Source organism: Hyla sarda, chromosome 8 (genome assembly GCF_029499605.1).
Source record: "Hyla sarda isolate aHylSar1 chromosome 8, aHylSar1.hap1, whole genome shotgun sequence".
NCBI classification, from domain to species: domain Eukaryota; kingdom Metazoa; phylum Chordata; class Amphibia; order Anura; family Hylidae; genus Hyla; species Hyla sarda.
Genome location: NC_079196.1, coordinates 189,991,291 through 190,001,320, shown reverse-complemented (window position 1 = coordinate 190,001,320; position 10,030 = coordinate 189,991,291).

The window sequence follows — 10,030 nt, the reverse complement described above, 5'->3', positions numbered from 1 at the left end:
TAGCAACGACACAGGAGACGCCACACCGGAGCCAGAAGCAGTGCGGACCCGACCCCGGCAACAGGTAATTATAAAACCGGGGAAGGGGGAGGCAATGGGGCAGTGGCGCCGATAGCCAGGGGGAGAGAAGCGGCGCCGATAGCGCTGATAGCCAGGGGGAGAGAAGCGGCTGCAGCAGGGCTCTAGACCCCAGGAAAGGCAGGGGAAGAGAAGCGGGCAGCGATGGCCTCTCTCCCCCTGCCTTTCCTGGGGGCTTCTGCAGGGTCAGAAACAGTGTATTGGCGTATACACATGCACACACATGCACCCTCATTTTACCAAGGATATTTGGGTAAAAAAACTTTTTTTACCCAAATATCCTTGGTAAAATGAGGGTGCGTGTTATAGGCTGGTGCGTGGTATACCCTGATTAATATGGTAAATAAATGTTTTTACATCCCTACTGCATGCTTTTTTTTTTTTTGTACCCAACTAATTTTGCACAAAAAACGCCAAAGGGGCCAAAAAAGGCAAATTCCCCACAAAGGTAAAAACGCAAGAAAGAATACAAGAAAAAATGCCAAAACGCAGGGAAAAACAGTGGCAGTTTTTCTGGCGTTTTTTTCTGGCGTTTTTAAGCCAAAAAAAATGCAGTGCAAAAACCTCAGTGGAATTCTAGCCTTATACTGTAAACTGCATAATGCCATTGTGTTCTTAGCTGGATGGATATGGTTAGCGGTGCAATTATTGTTGGCAATTCTTCTGTTGACCTCTTGCAGCTTTAAGAAGGGTGACTTGTTCAAAGTTACAGTAAGATCTACAGAACCATTTCAAATGTGTCTGCAGCCACAAATCTTGAAGGAACAGATCCAACTGCTTCATAACCCGTGGCAAATCATTTGGCGCATAAGTAACAAGACTGTTTAATTGTTTGGAGACATGCAGTCTCCCAGTATAGAGAATACTTTGCTTTCACATGAGAAAAAAAAGAAAAAAGATTATATTTCAAGTCATTCCCAGCTTCACCTGCTGCTAACCTCTACGTAGAATCAGGATTAGGATATTTTTCTGCTGTAAACCCAAAAATTTGTGTTTAGTAAACTGGAACTTATTTTATGGCTACAGAAATCAACATTTCTACTTATTGTTAAATAGAGATACAAGTGGGGATCAAAAGTTTGGGCACCCCAGGTAAAAATTTGTATTAATGTGCACAAAGAAGCCAAGGAAAGATGGAAAAAACTCCAAAAGGCATCAAATTACAGATTAGACATTCTTATAATATGTCAACAAAGGTTAGATTTTATTTCCATCATTTACACTTTCAAAATAACAGAAAACAAAAAAATGGCGTCTGCAAAAGTTTGGGCACCTTGCAGAATTTATTGCATGCACTGCCCCTTTGCAAAGCTGAGACCTGCCAGTGTCATGGATTGTTCTCAATCATAATCTGGGAAGACCAGGTGATGTCAGTCTCAAAGGTTTTAAATGCCCAGACTCATCTGACCTTGCCCCAAAAATCAGCACCATGGGTTCTTCTGAGCAGTTGTCTAGAAATCTGAAACTGAAAATAGTTGACGTTCACAAAGTTGGAGAAGGCTATAAGAAGATAGCAAAACGTTTTCAGATGTCAATATCCTCTGTTCAGAATGTAATTTAGAAATGGCAGTCATCAGGAACAGTGAAAGTTAAAGCAAGATCTGGAAGACCAAGAAAAATATCAGACAGAACAGCTCGCAGGATTGTGAGAAAAACAATTCAAAACCCACGTTTGACTGCACAATCCCTCCAGAAAGATCTGGCAGACACTGGAGTTGTGGTACACTATTCAACTATAAAGAGATACTTGTACAAATATGGTCTTCATGGAAGAGTCATCAGAAGAAAACCTCTTCTAGGTCCTCACCACAAAAATCAGCGTTTGAACTTTGCAAATTAACATATAGATAAGCCTGATGCATTTTGGAAACAAGTTCTGTGGAACTTTTTGGCCGGAATGAGCAAAGGTATGTTTGGAGAAGAAGGGGAACAGAATTTAATGAAAAGAACCTCTGTCCAACTGGCATGGGGGTGGATCAATCATGCTTTGGGGTTGTTTTGCAGCCAGTGGCACAGGGAGCATCTCACGAGTAGAAGGAAAAATGGATTCAATCAAATTTCAGCAAATCTTGGATGCTAACTTGATGCCATCTGTGAAAAAGCTGAAGTTAAAGAGAGGATAGCTTCTACAAATGAATAATGATCCTAAACACACCTCGAAATCCACGGGAGATTACATCAAGAGGGATAAACTGAAGGCTTTGCCATGGCCTTCCCAATCTCCTGACCTCAACATAATTGAAAATCTATGGATAGACCTTAAAAGAGCAGTGCGTGACAGACAGTCCAGGAATCTCAAAGAACTGGAAGACTTTTGTAAGGAAGAATGGGCAAAGATACCTCAAACAAGAGTTGAAAGACTCTTGGCTGGCTACAAAAAGTGTTTACAAGCTGTGATACTTGCAAAAGGGGTAGTACAAGATATTAACTCTGCAGGGTGCCCAAACTTTTGCAGATGCCATTTTTTGTTTTCTGTTATTTTGAAAGTGTAAATGATGGAAATAAAATCTAACTTTTGTTGACATATTATTAGAATGTCTAATCTGTAAATTGATGCCTTTTGGAGATTTTTCCATCTTTCCTTGGCTTCTTTATGCACATTAATACAAATTTTTACCTGGGGTGCCCAAACTTTTGATCCCCACTGTAAAGTATAAAGTTGAACTTTTATTGTTTCTTAAAGCTAGTTTTTAGGGTATAAGGTAAGGACCATAAATCCGTAAATACCTCTCATAAGTTACTTGACCGTTAAAGTGCTGAGATACCTTTTTAAAGAGTTTTAAAAATATATGCAAATTAGGGGCTGGACTGTGACGGGCTCAAAAAGCTGAGGAGAATGCACAGTGCACAGTGAGCCCTAAATCCTAATTTGCAAATCTTTTAAACTCTGATATCTCAGCAGGGATCAATTGACAAATGCATGTGCGGATTCAGAGTCAAAAGCCATATACAGCCATGCCCTTACTTTTTCCTTAAAACCTATTCCCATTCACTTGCTTTTAACCCCTTAGGGACTCACCCCCTTTTTTACCTTAAGGACTTAGCCCTTTTTTTCAATTCTGACCACTGTCACTTTATGCATTAATAACACTGAGATGTTTTTACCTTTTATTCTGATTACGAGATTGTTTTTTCGTGACATATTCTACTTTAACATAGTGGTAAATTTTTGTCGTTACTTGCATCCTTTCTTGGTGAAAAATCCCAAAAATTCATGAAAATTTAGAAAATTTAAAATTCCGGATACATTTTCTCTTCAAAAGCCCAATGGCGCTACTTCTCTTCTGAGCATTGTAGTGCGCCCGCAGAGCACTTTACATCCACATATGGGGTTACAAATTTTGGGTGGCTTTTTTCCTATTTACCCTTGTGAAAATGAAAATGTAGGGTAACACCAGCATTTTTGTGAAAAATATATATTTTTTCATTTTCCCTTCCAACTTTAACGAAAATCCGTCAAACATCTGTGGGGTGTTAAGGCTCACTATACCCTTTATTATGTTCCGTAATGGGTGTAGTTTCCAAAATGGGGTCACCCGTTTATGTCAGAACCGCTGTGAAATCAGCCACCCTTGTGCACATCACCAATTTATGCCTCAAATGTACATAGTGCGCTCTCACTCCTGAGCCATGTTTTGTGCCCGCAGAGCATTTTACATACACATATGGGGTATTTCCGTACTCAGAAGAAATTGTATTACAAACTTTGGGGGTCTTTTTTTTCCTTGTACCTCTTGTGAAAAAGTATGGGGCAACACCGACGTGTTAGTGTAGCATTTTTTTCTTTTTTTACACTAACAAGCTGGAGTATACCCCAACATTTCCTTTTCATACGGGGTAAAAGGAGAAAAAGCACCCCAAAATTTGTATTGCAATAGCTCCCGTATGGAAATACCCCATATGTGGCCCTAAACTGTTTCCTTGAAATACAACAGTGCTCCGAAGTGAGAGATGCACATTTGAGGCCTAAATTAAGGATTTGCATAGGGGCAGACCTGGATGCAAGCGTTAGGCCCTGTTCACACGGCAGAAGTTCCTCCTCAAATGAAAGCTTAATATACTTCTATGGGAGTCCACACTCCCATTCACACTTCTGCAGAATTTCCACTTGTATTCCACACCAATTCAGTGCAAAATCCTCAAAAGCGGAATTAGGGCAGATGAGCGGGAATTCTTCCGTGTGAATAGGGCCTTACAATTGCCTCCGCTACTGGTCTCAGGACCTCCCCAGGCATTGGCAGGGGATGCCTGCTGAATGATTTCGCAGGCATCCTGATCCGGGCCCCGCCCAGCAAGCGGTGGGGACCAAAATTCCCACGGGCTTGCCTGTATGCCTTGGGTCCTTAAGGACTGGGGATGCAGGGCGTACCTGTATGCCCCGCGTCCCCAAGTGGTTAAAACTATCAATTTAAGGATGTTTAAAATGTAAAAGAACAAATGGCTACTAGGTGGCTCTTTTCTGATTCCTAACACAATTAATACAGTGAGTTTGGTCTCCTCCCAGCCTGGCAGGAGACCAAACTCAGGAAGTGTTTCTCTGCACTGAGCTTGATTGACAGCTGCACAGAGCCTAACTGAAAACTGCAAAAAGCCTTACTGAAAGCTGCAAAGAGCCTCACTGAAACATGCATAGAGCCTCACTGAAACTAGCATAGAGCCTCACTGAAACTAGCATAGAGCCTCACTGAAAGATACACAGACTGAAATCTGCTGCACAGAGCTTGAGGTCTTCTATTCATCACAGTACTGCAAAAATATGAGGGCAGAAGTGGCCCCCAGCAGGCTTCAGTGATGTCATGCCTGCTGGGAAAGAATAAAGGTATGATACAGAGCTTTTTAAAGCTCTGATTTTTTTTAAGGGCTGGAGGAATGTTCGGATTAATTAGGGAACATAGCCTCAGTTAGTTTAGAAAAGTTTATTTGGTGACAGGTATTTTTTAAAGACAGTTGAGCTAGTATGAAATCTTTGCCCCATTCTGTAGTTCCTATGGTAATCGTTTTTTTTCACTCCAAATAGAATTATTGGTGGTGGATACTCCCATTAGATCCTTAAGGTGTTAAAGGCTCCAGGTCATGCGCTCCATGAACCTTCCATATAATCAACCTTAGGATTTGCTGTTGCCACGACCTTGGGTCCATGTGCCAAAAGCGCCAGTGCGCTTCAGCCAATCAAAGTTAGTGTCATGCAGCAGCACCCAGAGGAGAAATTAAATAAATTAGTAGTACCAATGGTTTTAGACCCCTCTGAAACCAATGAGGTATCCTCACCACTTAGGTATGCTGTTGTCACAGTCTTGGGCCCATGTGCCAAAAGTGCCAGTGCATTTTAGCCCACTCACGGGCAAGTAAGCAGCTCCCAAACAAGAAATGAAGTAAATTTGTAGGGGGTAGATTATACCACCAACTCCTGAACCCCCATTCCCCAAGTAAAATTTCTGGGTTCACCCCTCAGTATTACTATAATGCTTTATTATACACTAAGAGTAATGAATTAGTCACAATGACACTTATAGTATACAGTGTTAAACTTTCCACTATAAAGCAGGTAGAATAAATCATAACACCGTGTCTGATTTGTTTCCTATTACGAAAGGCCTTTTCGGTAACATGACTTATATGACTTTGTGAATTTGTGTGAGAAAAATATTGTTCCAAAGTCTAAATTACATCTCAATCAACGTTAAAAGACATTTGACATTTCTGTTTGATTTATGTATTAACCTTTACATCTAATAGTCTAACATTTTCTGTTTTCGCCTGTTCTTTATAACTCAGTAACCTCAGAGCCTTTTTGAGCAGCGGACAGAGCTAATTATGTTTTTCTGGCATGATCAAACAAATGAAGCCACGAGCCTGAGTCTGTGACTAGAAAAATGTTCAGGGATAAAAGTCCTAGTGCAAGCAGGCGCTAAGTTTATGGGCACATTTAAGTATAAGAGCATTGTAAAGCAGTTGCTCTAAATGTTTATTTTATATCCACCTGATATGTTATAATGCTCTAAAAGATCATAGAAGGGTGCCACCACTGGGACTCTCACCAGTTGGGCAAATATGTCTCCCTGAAAACTGATCTACCAGGCAAGTGACTGCATCAAGACTTTGTTATTTTCCTGTGTGTTTTCACATGTAGTTGTGGTGGCTCAACGCAAGCTGTAGTAGCAGTTACACTGAACTAAAAGGAGAACTCCAGCCCAAACTAACTAATCCCCTACACACAGAAAAGGGATAAGTAGCTTATCGCTGGGTCTGCCTGACGGGACCCCCATAATCTCTGGAATGGGACCCCGTCCAGGGGCGGATTGACCGGCCAGTCCAATCGGACGTCGTCCGAGGGCACAGGCCGGGTTAAGGGCCCGCCGCCGCTACTGAGGATCCGGGACACTCGTCCCAGATCCCCAGCAGACAGTGCTGCCTTCTCCAGTATGTGCAATTCATGCACATACAGGAGAAGGTGTCCCCTCTGTCTGAGCCGCATCTGCAGCTTACACAGAGGAGATGTGACCTCCGCCCCCACGCAGCACGCAGTACAGGCGGGGAGAAGAAACGGGCCCCTAATGCTGAAGAGATCGCTGTGTGGGCAGGGGAGCATAGTTTATTTTTTCGTTTTTTTACTCTGCATATACCTATGGGGGGTGTAACTTTGCATATACATATGGGAAAGAGGGGGTGTAACTCTGCATATACCTATGGGAAAGAAGGGGGTGTAACTCTGCATATACATATGGGAATGAGGGGGGGGTGTAACTCTGCATATACCTATGGGAAAGAGGGGGGTGTAACTCTGCATATACTTAAGGGAAAGAGGGGGGTGTAACTGCATATACCTATGGGAAAGAGAGGGGTGTAACTCTGCATATACTTATAGGAAAGAGGGGGGATGTAACTTTGCATATACCTATTGGAAAGGGGGGTGTAACTCTGCATATACCTATGGGAAAGAGGGGGGTGTAAATCTACATATACCTATGGGAAAGAGGGGGGTATAACTCTGCATATACCTATGGGAAAGAGGGGGGTGTAACTCTGCATATACCTATGGGAAAGAGGGGGGTGTAACTCTACATATACCTATGGGAAAGAGGGGGGGGTATAACTCTGCATATACCTATGGGAAAGAGGGGGGAGTGTAACTCTGCATATACCCATGGGAAAGAGGCAACCTTTTGGCTTGGACTTAAAATTGTAATATTGTATATTACTACACAGTCATTACTTCCAGCCATCATACTGCTTTTTGCAACCTAAGGGTAGATTCAGGTTTTCCACAGTGTACATTTTGTTGCAGATCTTGGATAATGTTGCTTTAATGGGTCTGCAGCATATGCTCAAGCAGCATTTCCGTTGCGGAAAACTGACAGTGTATTATGTACTGTATGTCTGAAGTACCTAAAAAGTGTACATACAACTTATGAAGCCTGACCACATAAGGCACTAAAGCAGTAGTTCCTTGAAAAACCGCTTGTAGCTTCAGCCAGAGTACTGCCTCTACACTTCTAATGTTTATGCATCCTTACATGATGTACAGTGTACAGTGGGTGCACTTCCATGGGGGTATCAGTGGCATAATGCTAAAATAGACTATGTAGCTTATGTATTGGGAAGGAATTTATAATTACTACTAGGGATCGACCGATATTGATTTTTTGGGGCCGATACCGATAATCTGTGAACTTTCAGGCCAATAGCCTATAACTTATACCACTATTCCGGTATAAGTCATCAGCTATTTCTCCCCTCCGTCCCCCCCCGGCCCTGCAGAAGCCGCTGCAGATCAATGATTTAAAGTGGGCGCTTTAAATCAATGAACTGCAGCGGCTTTTGCGGGGCCAGAGACCGCCGCCGCCGCCACCCGCTTCTCTCCCCCTGCCTGTCCTGGGGTCCTCCTGAGTCCAACCCCCACCGCCGCTTCCCCCCCCTGCCTATCCTCTGGCCAGAGACCACCGCCGCCCGCTTCTCTCCCCTGACGGTCCTGAGTCCAATCACCGCCGCTGCCCCATTGCCTCCCCCATCCCCGGTTTTATAATTACCTGTTCCCTGTTTCCGCGCTACTTCTGGCTCCGGCGGTGTCCTGAGATGTCACTGTGCTCACTGACAGTGACGTCGCGTTGAGGACTTCACTCGTCATTGCGCAGCGCACAGCAATAGCGCAGGACACCACAGGAGCCAGAAGTAGCGTGAACCCCGGGAACAGGTAATTATAAAACCGGGGATGGGGGAGGCAATGGGGCAGCGGCAGCGGCGGTCTCTGGCTGGGGGGGCTGGGCGTTATCGGCATTATCGGCAAGGTAATTGCCGATACCGATAACATCCAGAATCGTGAATATCGGCCAATAATAATATCGGCCAAACCGATAATCGGTCGATCCCTAGTTAGTACACTGTTGTGGGGTATTTGTCCCTGACAATGTAATGGGTTTGAATGTAGTTGTTATAGAGGAACCAGTAGCAAGGGGGCAGGGGGCATATGCCCTGAGGCCAGTCCCCTAGTGTGCATCCTTGGGTTTCTATTATGTATGGGGGATGGTGATACTAAGGTCCGTTTCTGAGGTCTGGAGTGTAAAACTGGGGTCAGTTTTATGCGGGGAGGGGGGAAATATTGGGGTCTGATCTGGATTAAAGAATGAGCCCCTCCCTCTGTATTGTCCTGACTGTAAGAACCTTATGGTGAGGACAATATATAGGGATAATTCAGAAATAATACTACCCTGCTACAAGCCGCACCCCATAAACCCCACCCACAACAAACCACACCTACAATAAGCCACAGCCCTCATTGTCAAAGCTGAAGTGTTTTTGGAAAATATTTTCAAACGTTGGCAACTATGCCATGTACATGCACACAGCTTTGAGACTTCCAGAGAGAAGGGAGGAGCATGATTTGGTTCAGCCTCTCTGCAGAGAGGAAGAGAAGGTATTATAGTAATAGTAGTAGTAGTAGTAGTAGTAGTAGTAGTAGTGCAAAGTCTCAAGGAGAGAGGAGTGTACCAGTCAGAATCTCTGTAGAGTCCAAGGCAGCTTGGGTTCATGCTAGCTACTGCTAAGACTGTGGTCTGGGACAGAAGTTCAACCTGGTTACTGAGAGGAAGACAAAGAGAGGAAAAAGGAGAACCATATCCTTTGGGGATAAATTGTGCAAGGGCCCCATAATAAGACACTAGGCCAATTTATAAGAGGGAAATTTTTATAGAGAAGGCGCAATAGAACTCAGCATGTGACAGTGTTATGTTTAGAGAGCACAGCATCTTGCAGTATTGTATTCAGGAGAACAGTAAGTGGTGGTATTATTATCGGGGCACAATATGTTGGATTATTCTACTCAGAGGGTTTATAACAGTGTTATATTTAGATGTCACAGCATGTGGAAGGAGATAAGACATAGCTGGAAGAAGTCTTCATGGAGAATGATTTCAAACAGGGAACACATCACTGTGTGTAAATGTTTATTCTTTCTCTGTGTCTAATAAGTGTTGTAGTGCCTCTATGATCTGCAGCGAGGTGATGGCTGGCACCTTTCTGGTTTGTATTAAAAATAAATAAAAAGCTCCCAGTTTATCCTTTCCTTACCTTTGTTCCGGTCATACTGGGAACAGTAGATGTACATCCTCAATTCAGTAGCCCAGTTTACCCTGTGACTTGTTTTTAGGGTAATAGGGATTTCCTGCAACAGGCTCAGCCCTGGACATCTGCAGGTTCTGATATTTAAGTAGTGATGAGCGGCAGGGGCCATATTCGAATTTGCGATATTTCACGAATATATGAACGAATATTCATCCTATGTTCGCAAAATTCGCATATTCCCTATGCTCGTTGCCTTTTTTTTCATGTGAAAATTCATAATGAAATTTGCATAGTGCGCATGCACGATTATATCTTTCACCTAAAAGAAGGGAGGGATCAGTGTCCTATGGAAGTGCTGATATTTGCGAATATTTGCATATACGACATTTTCGCG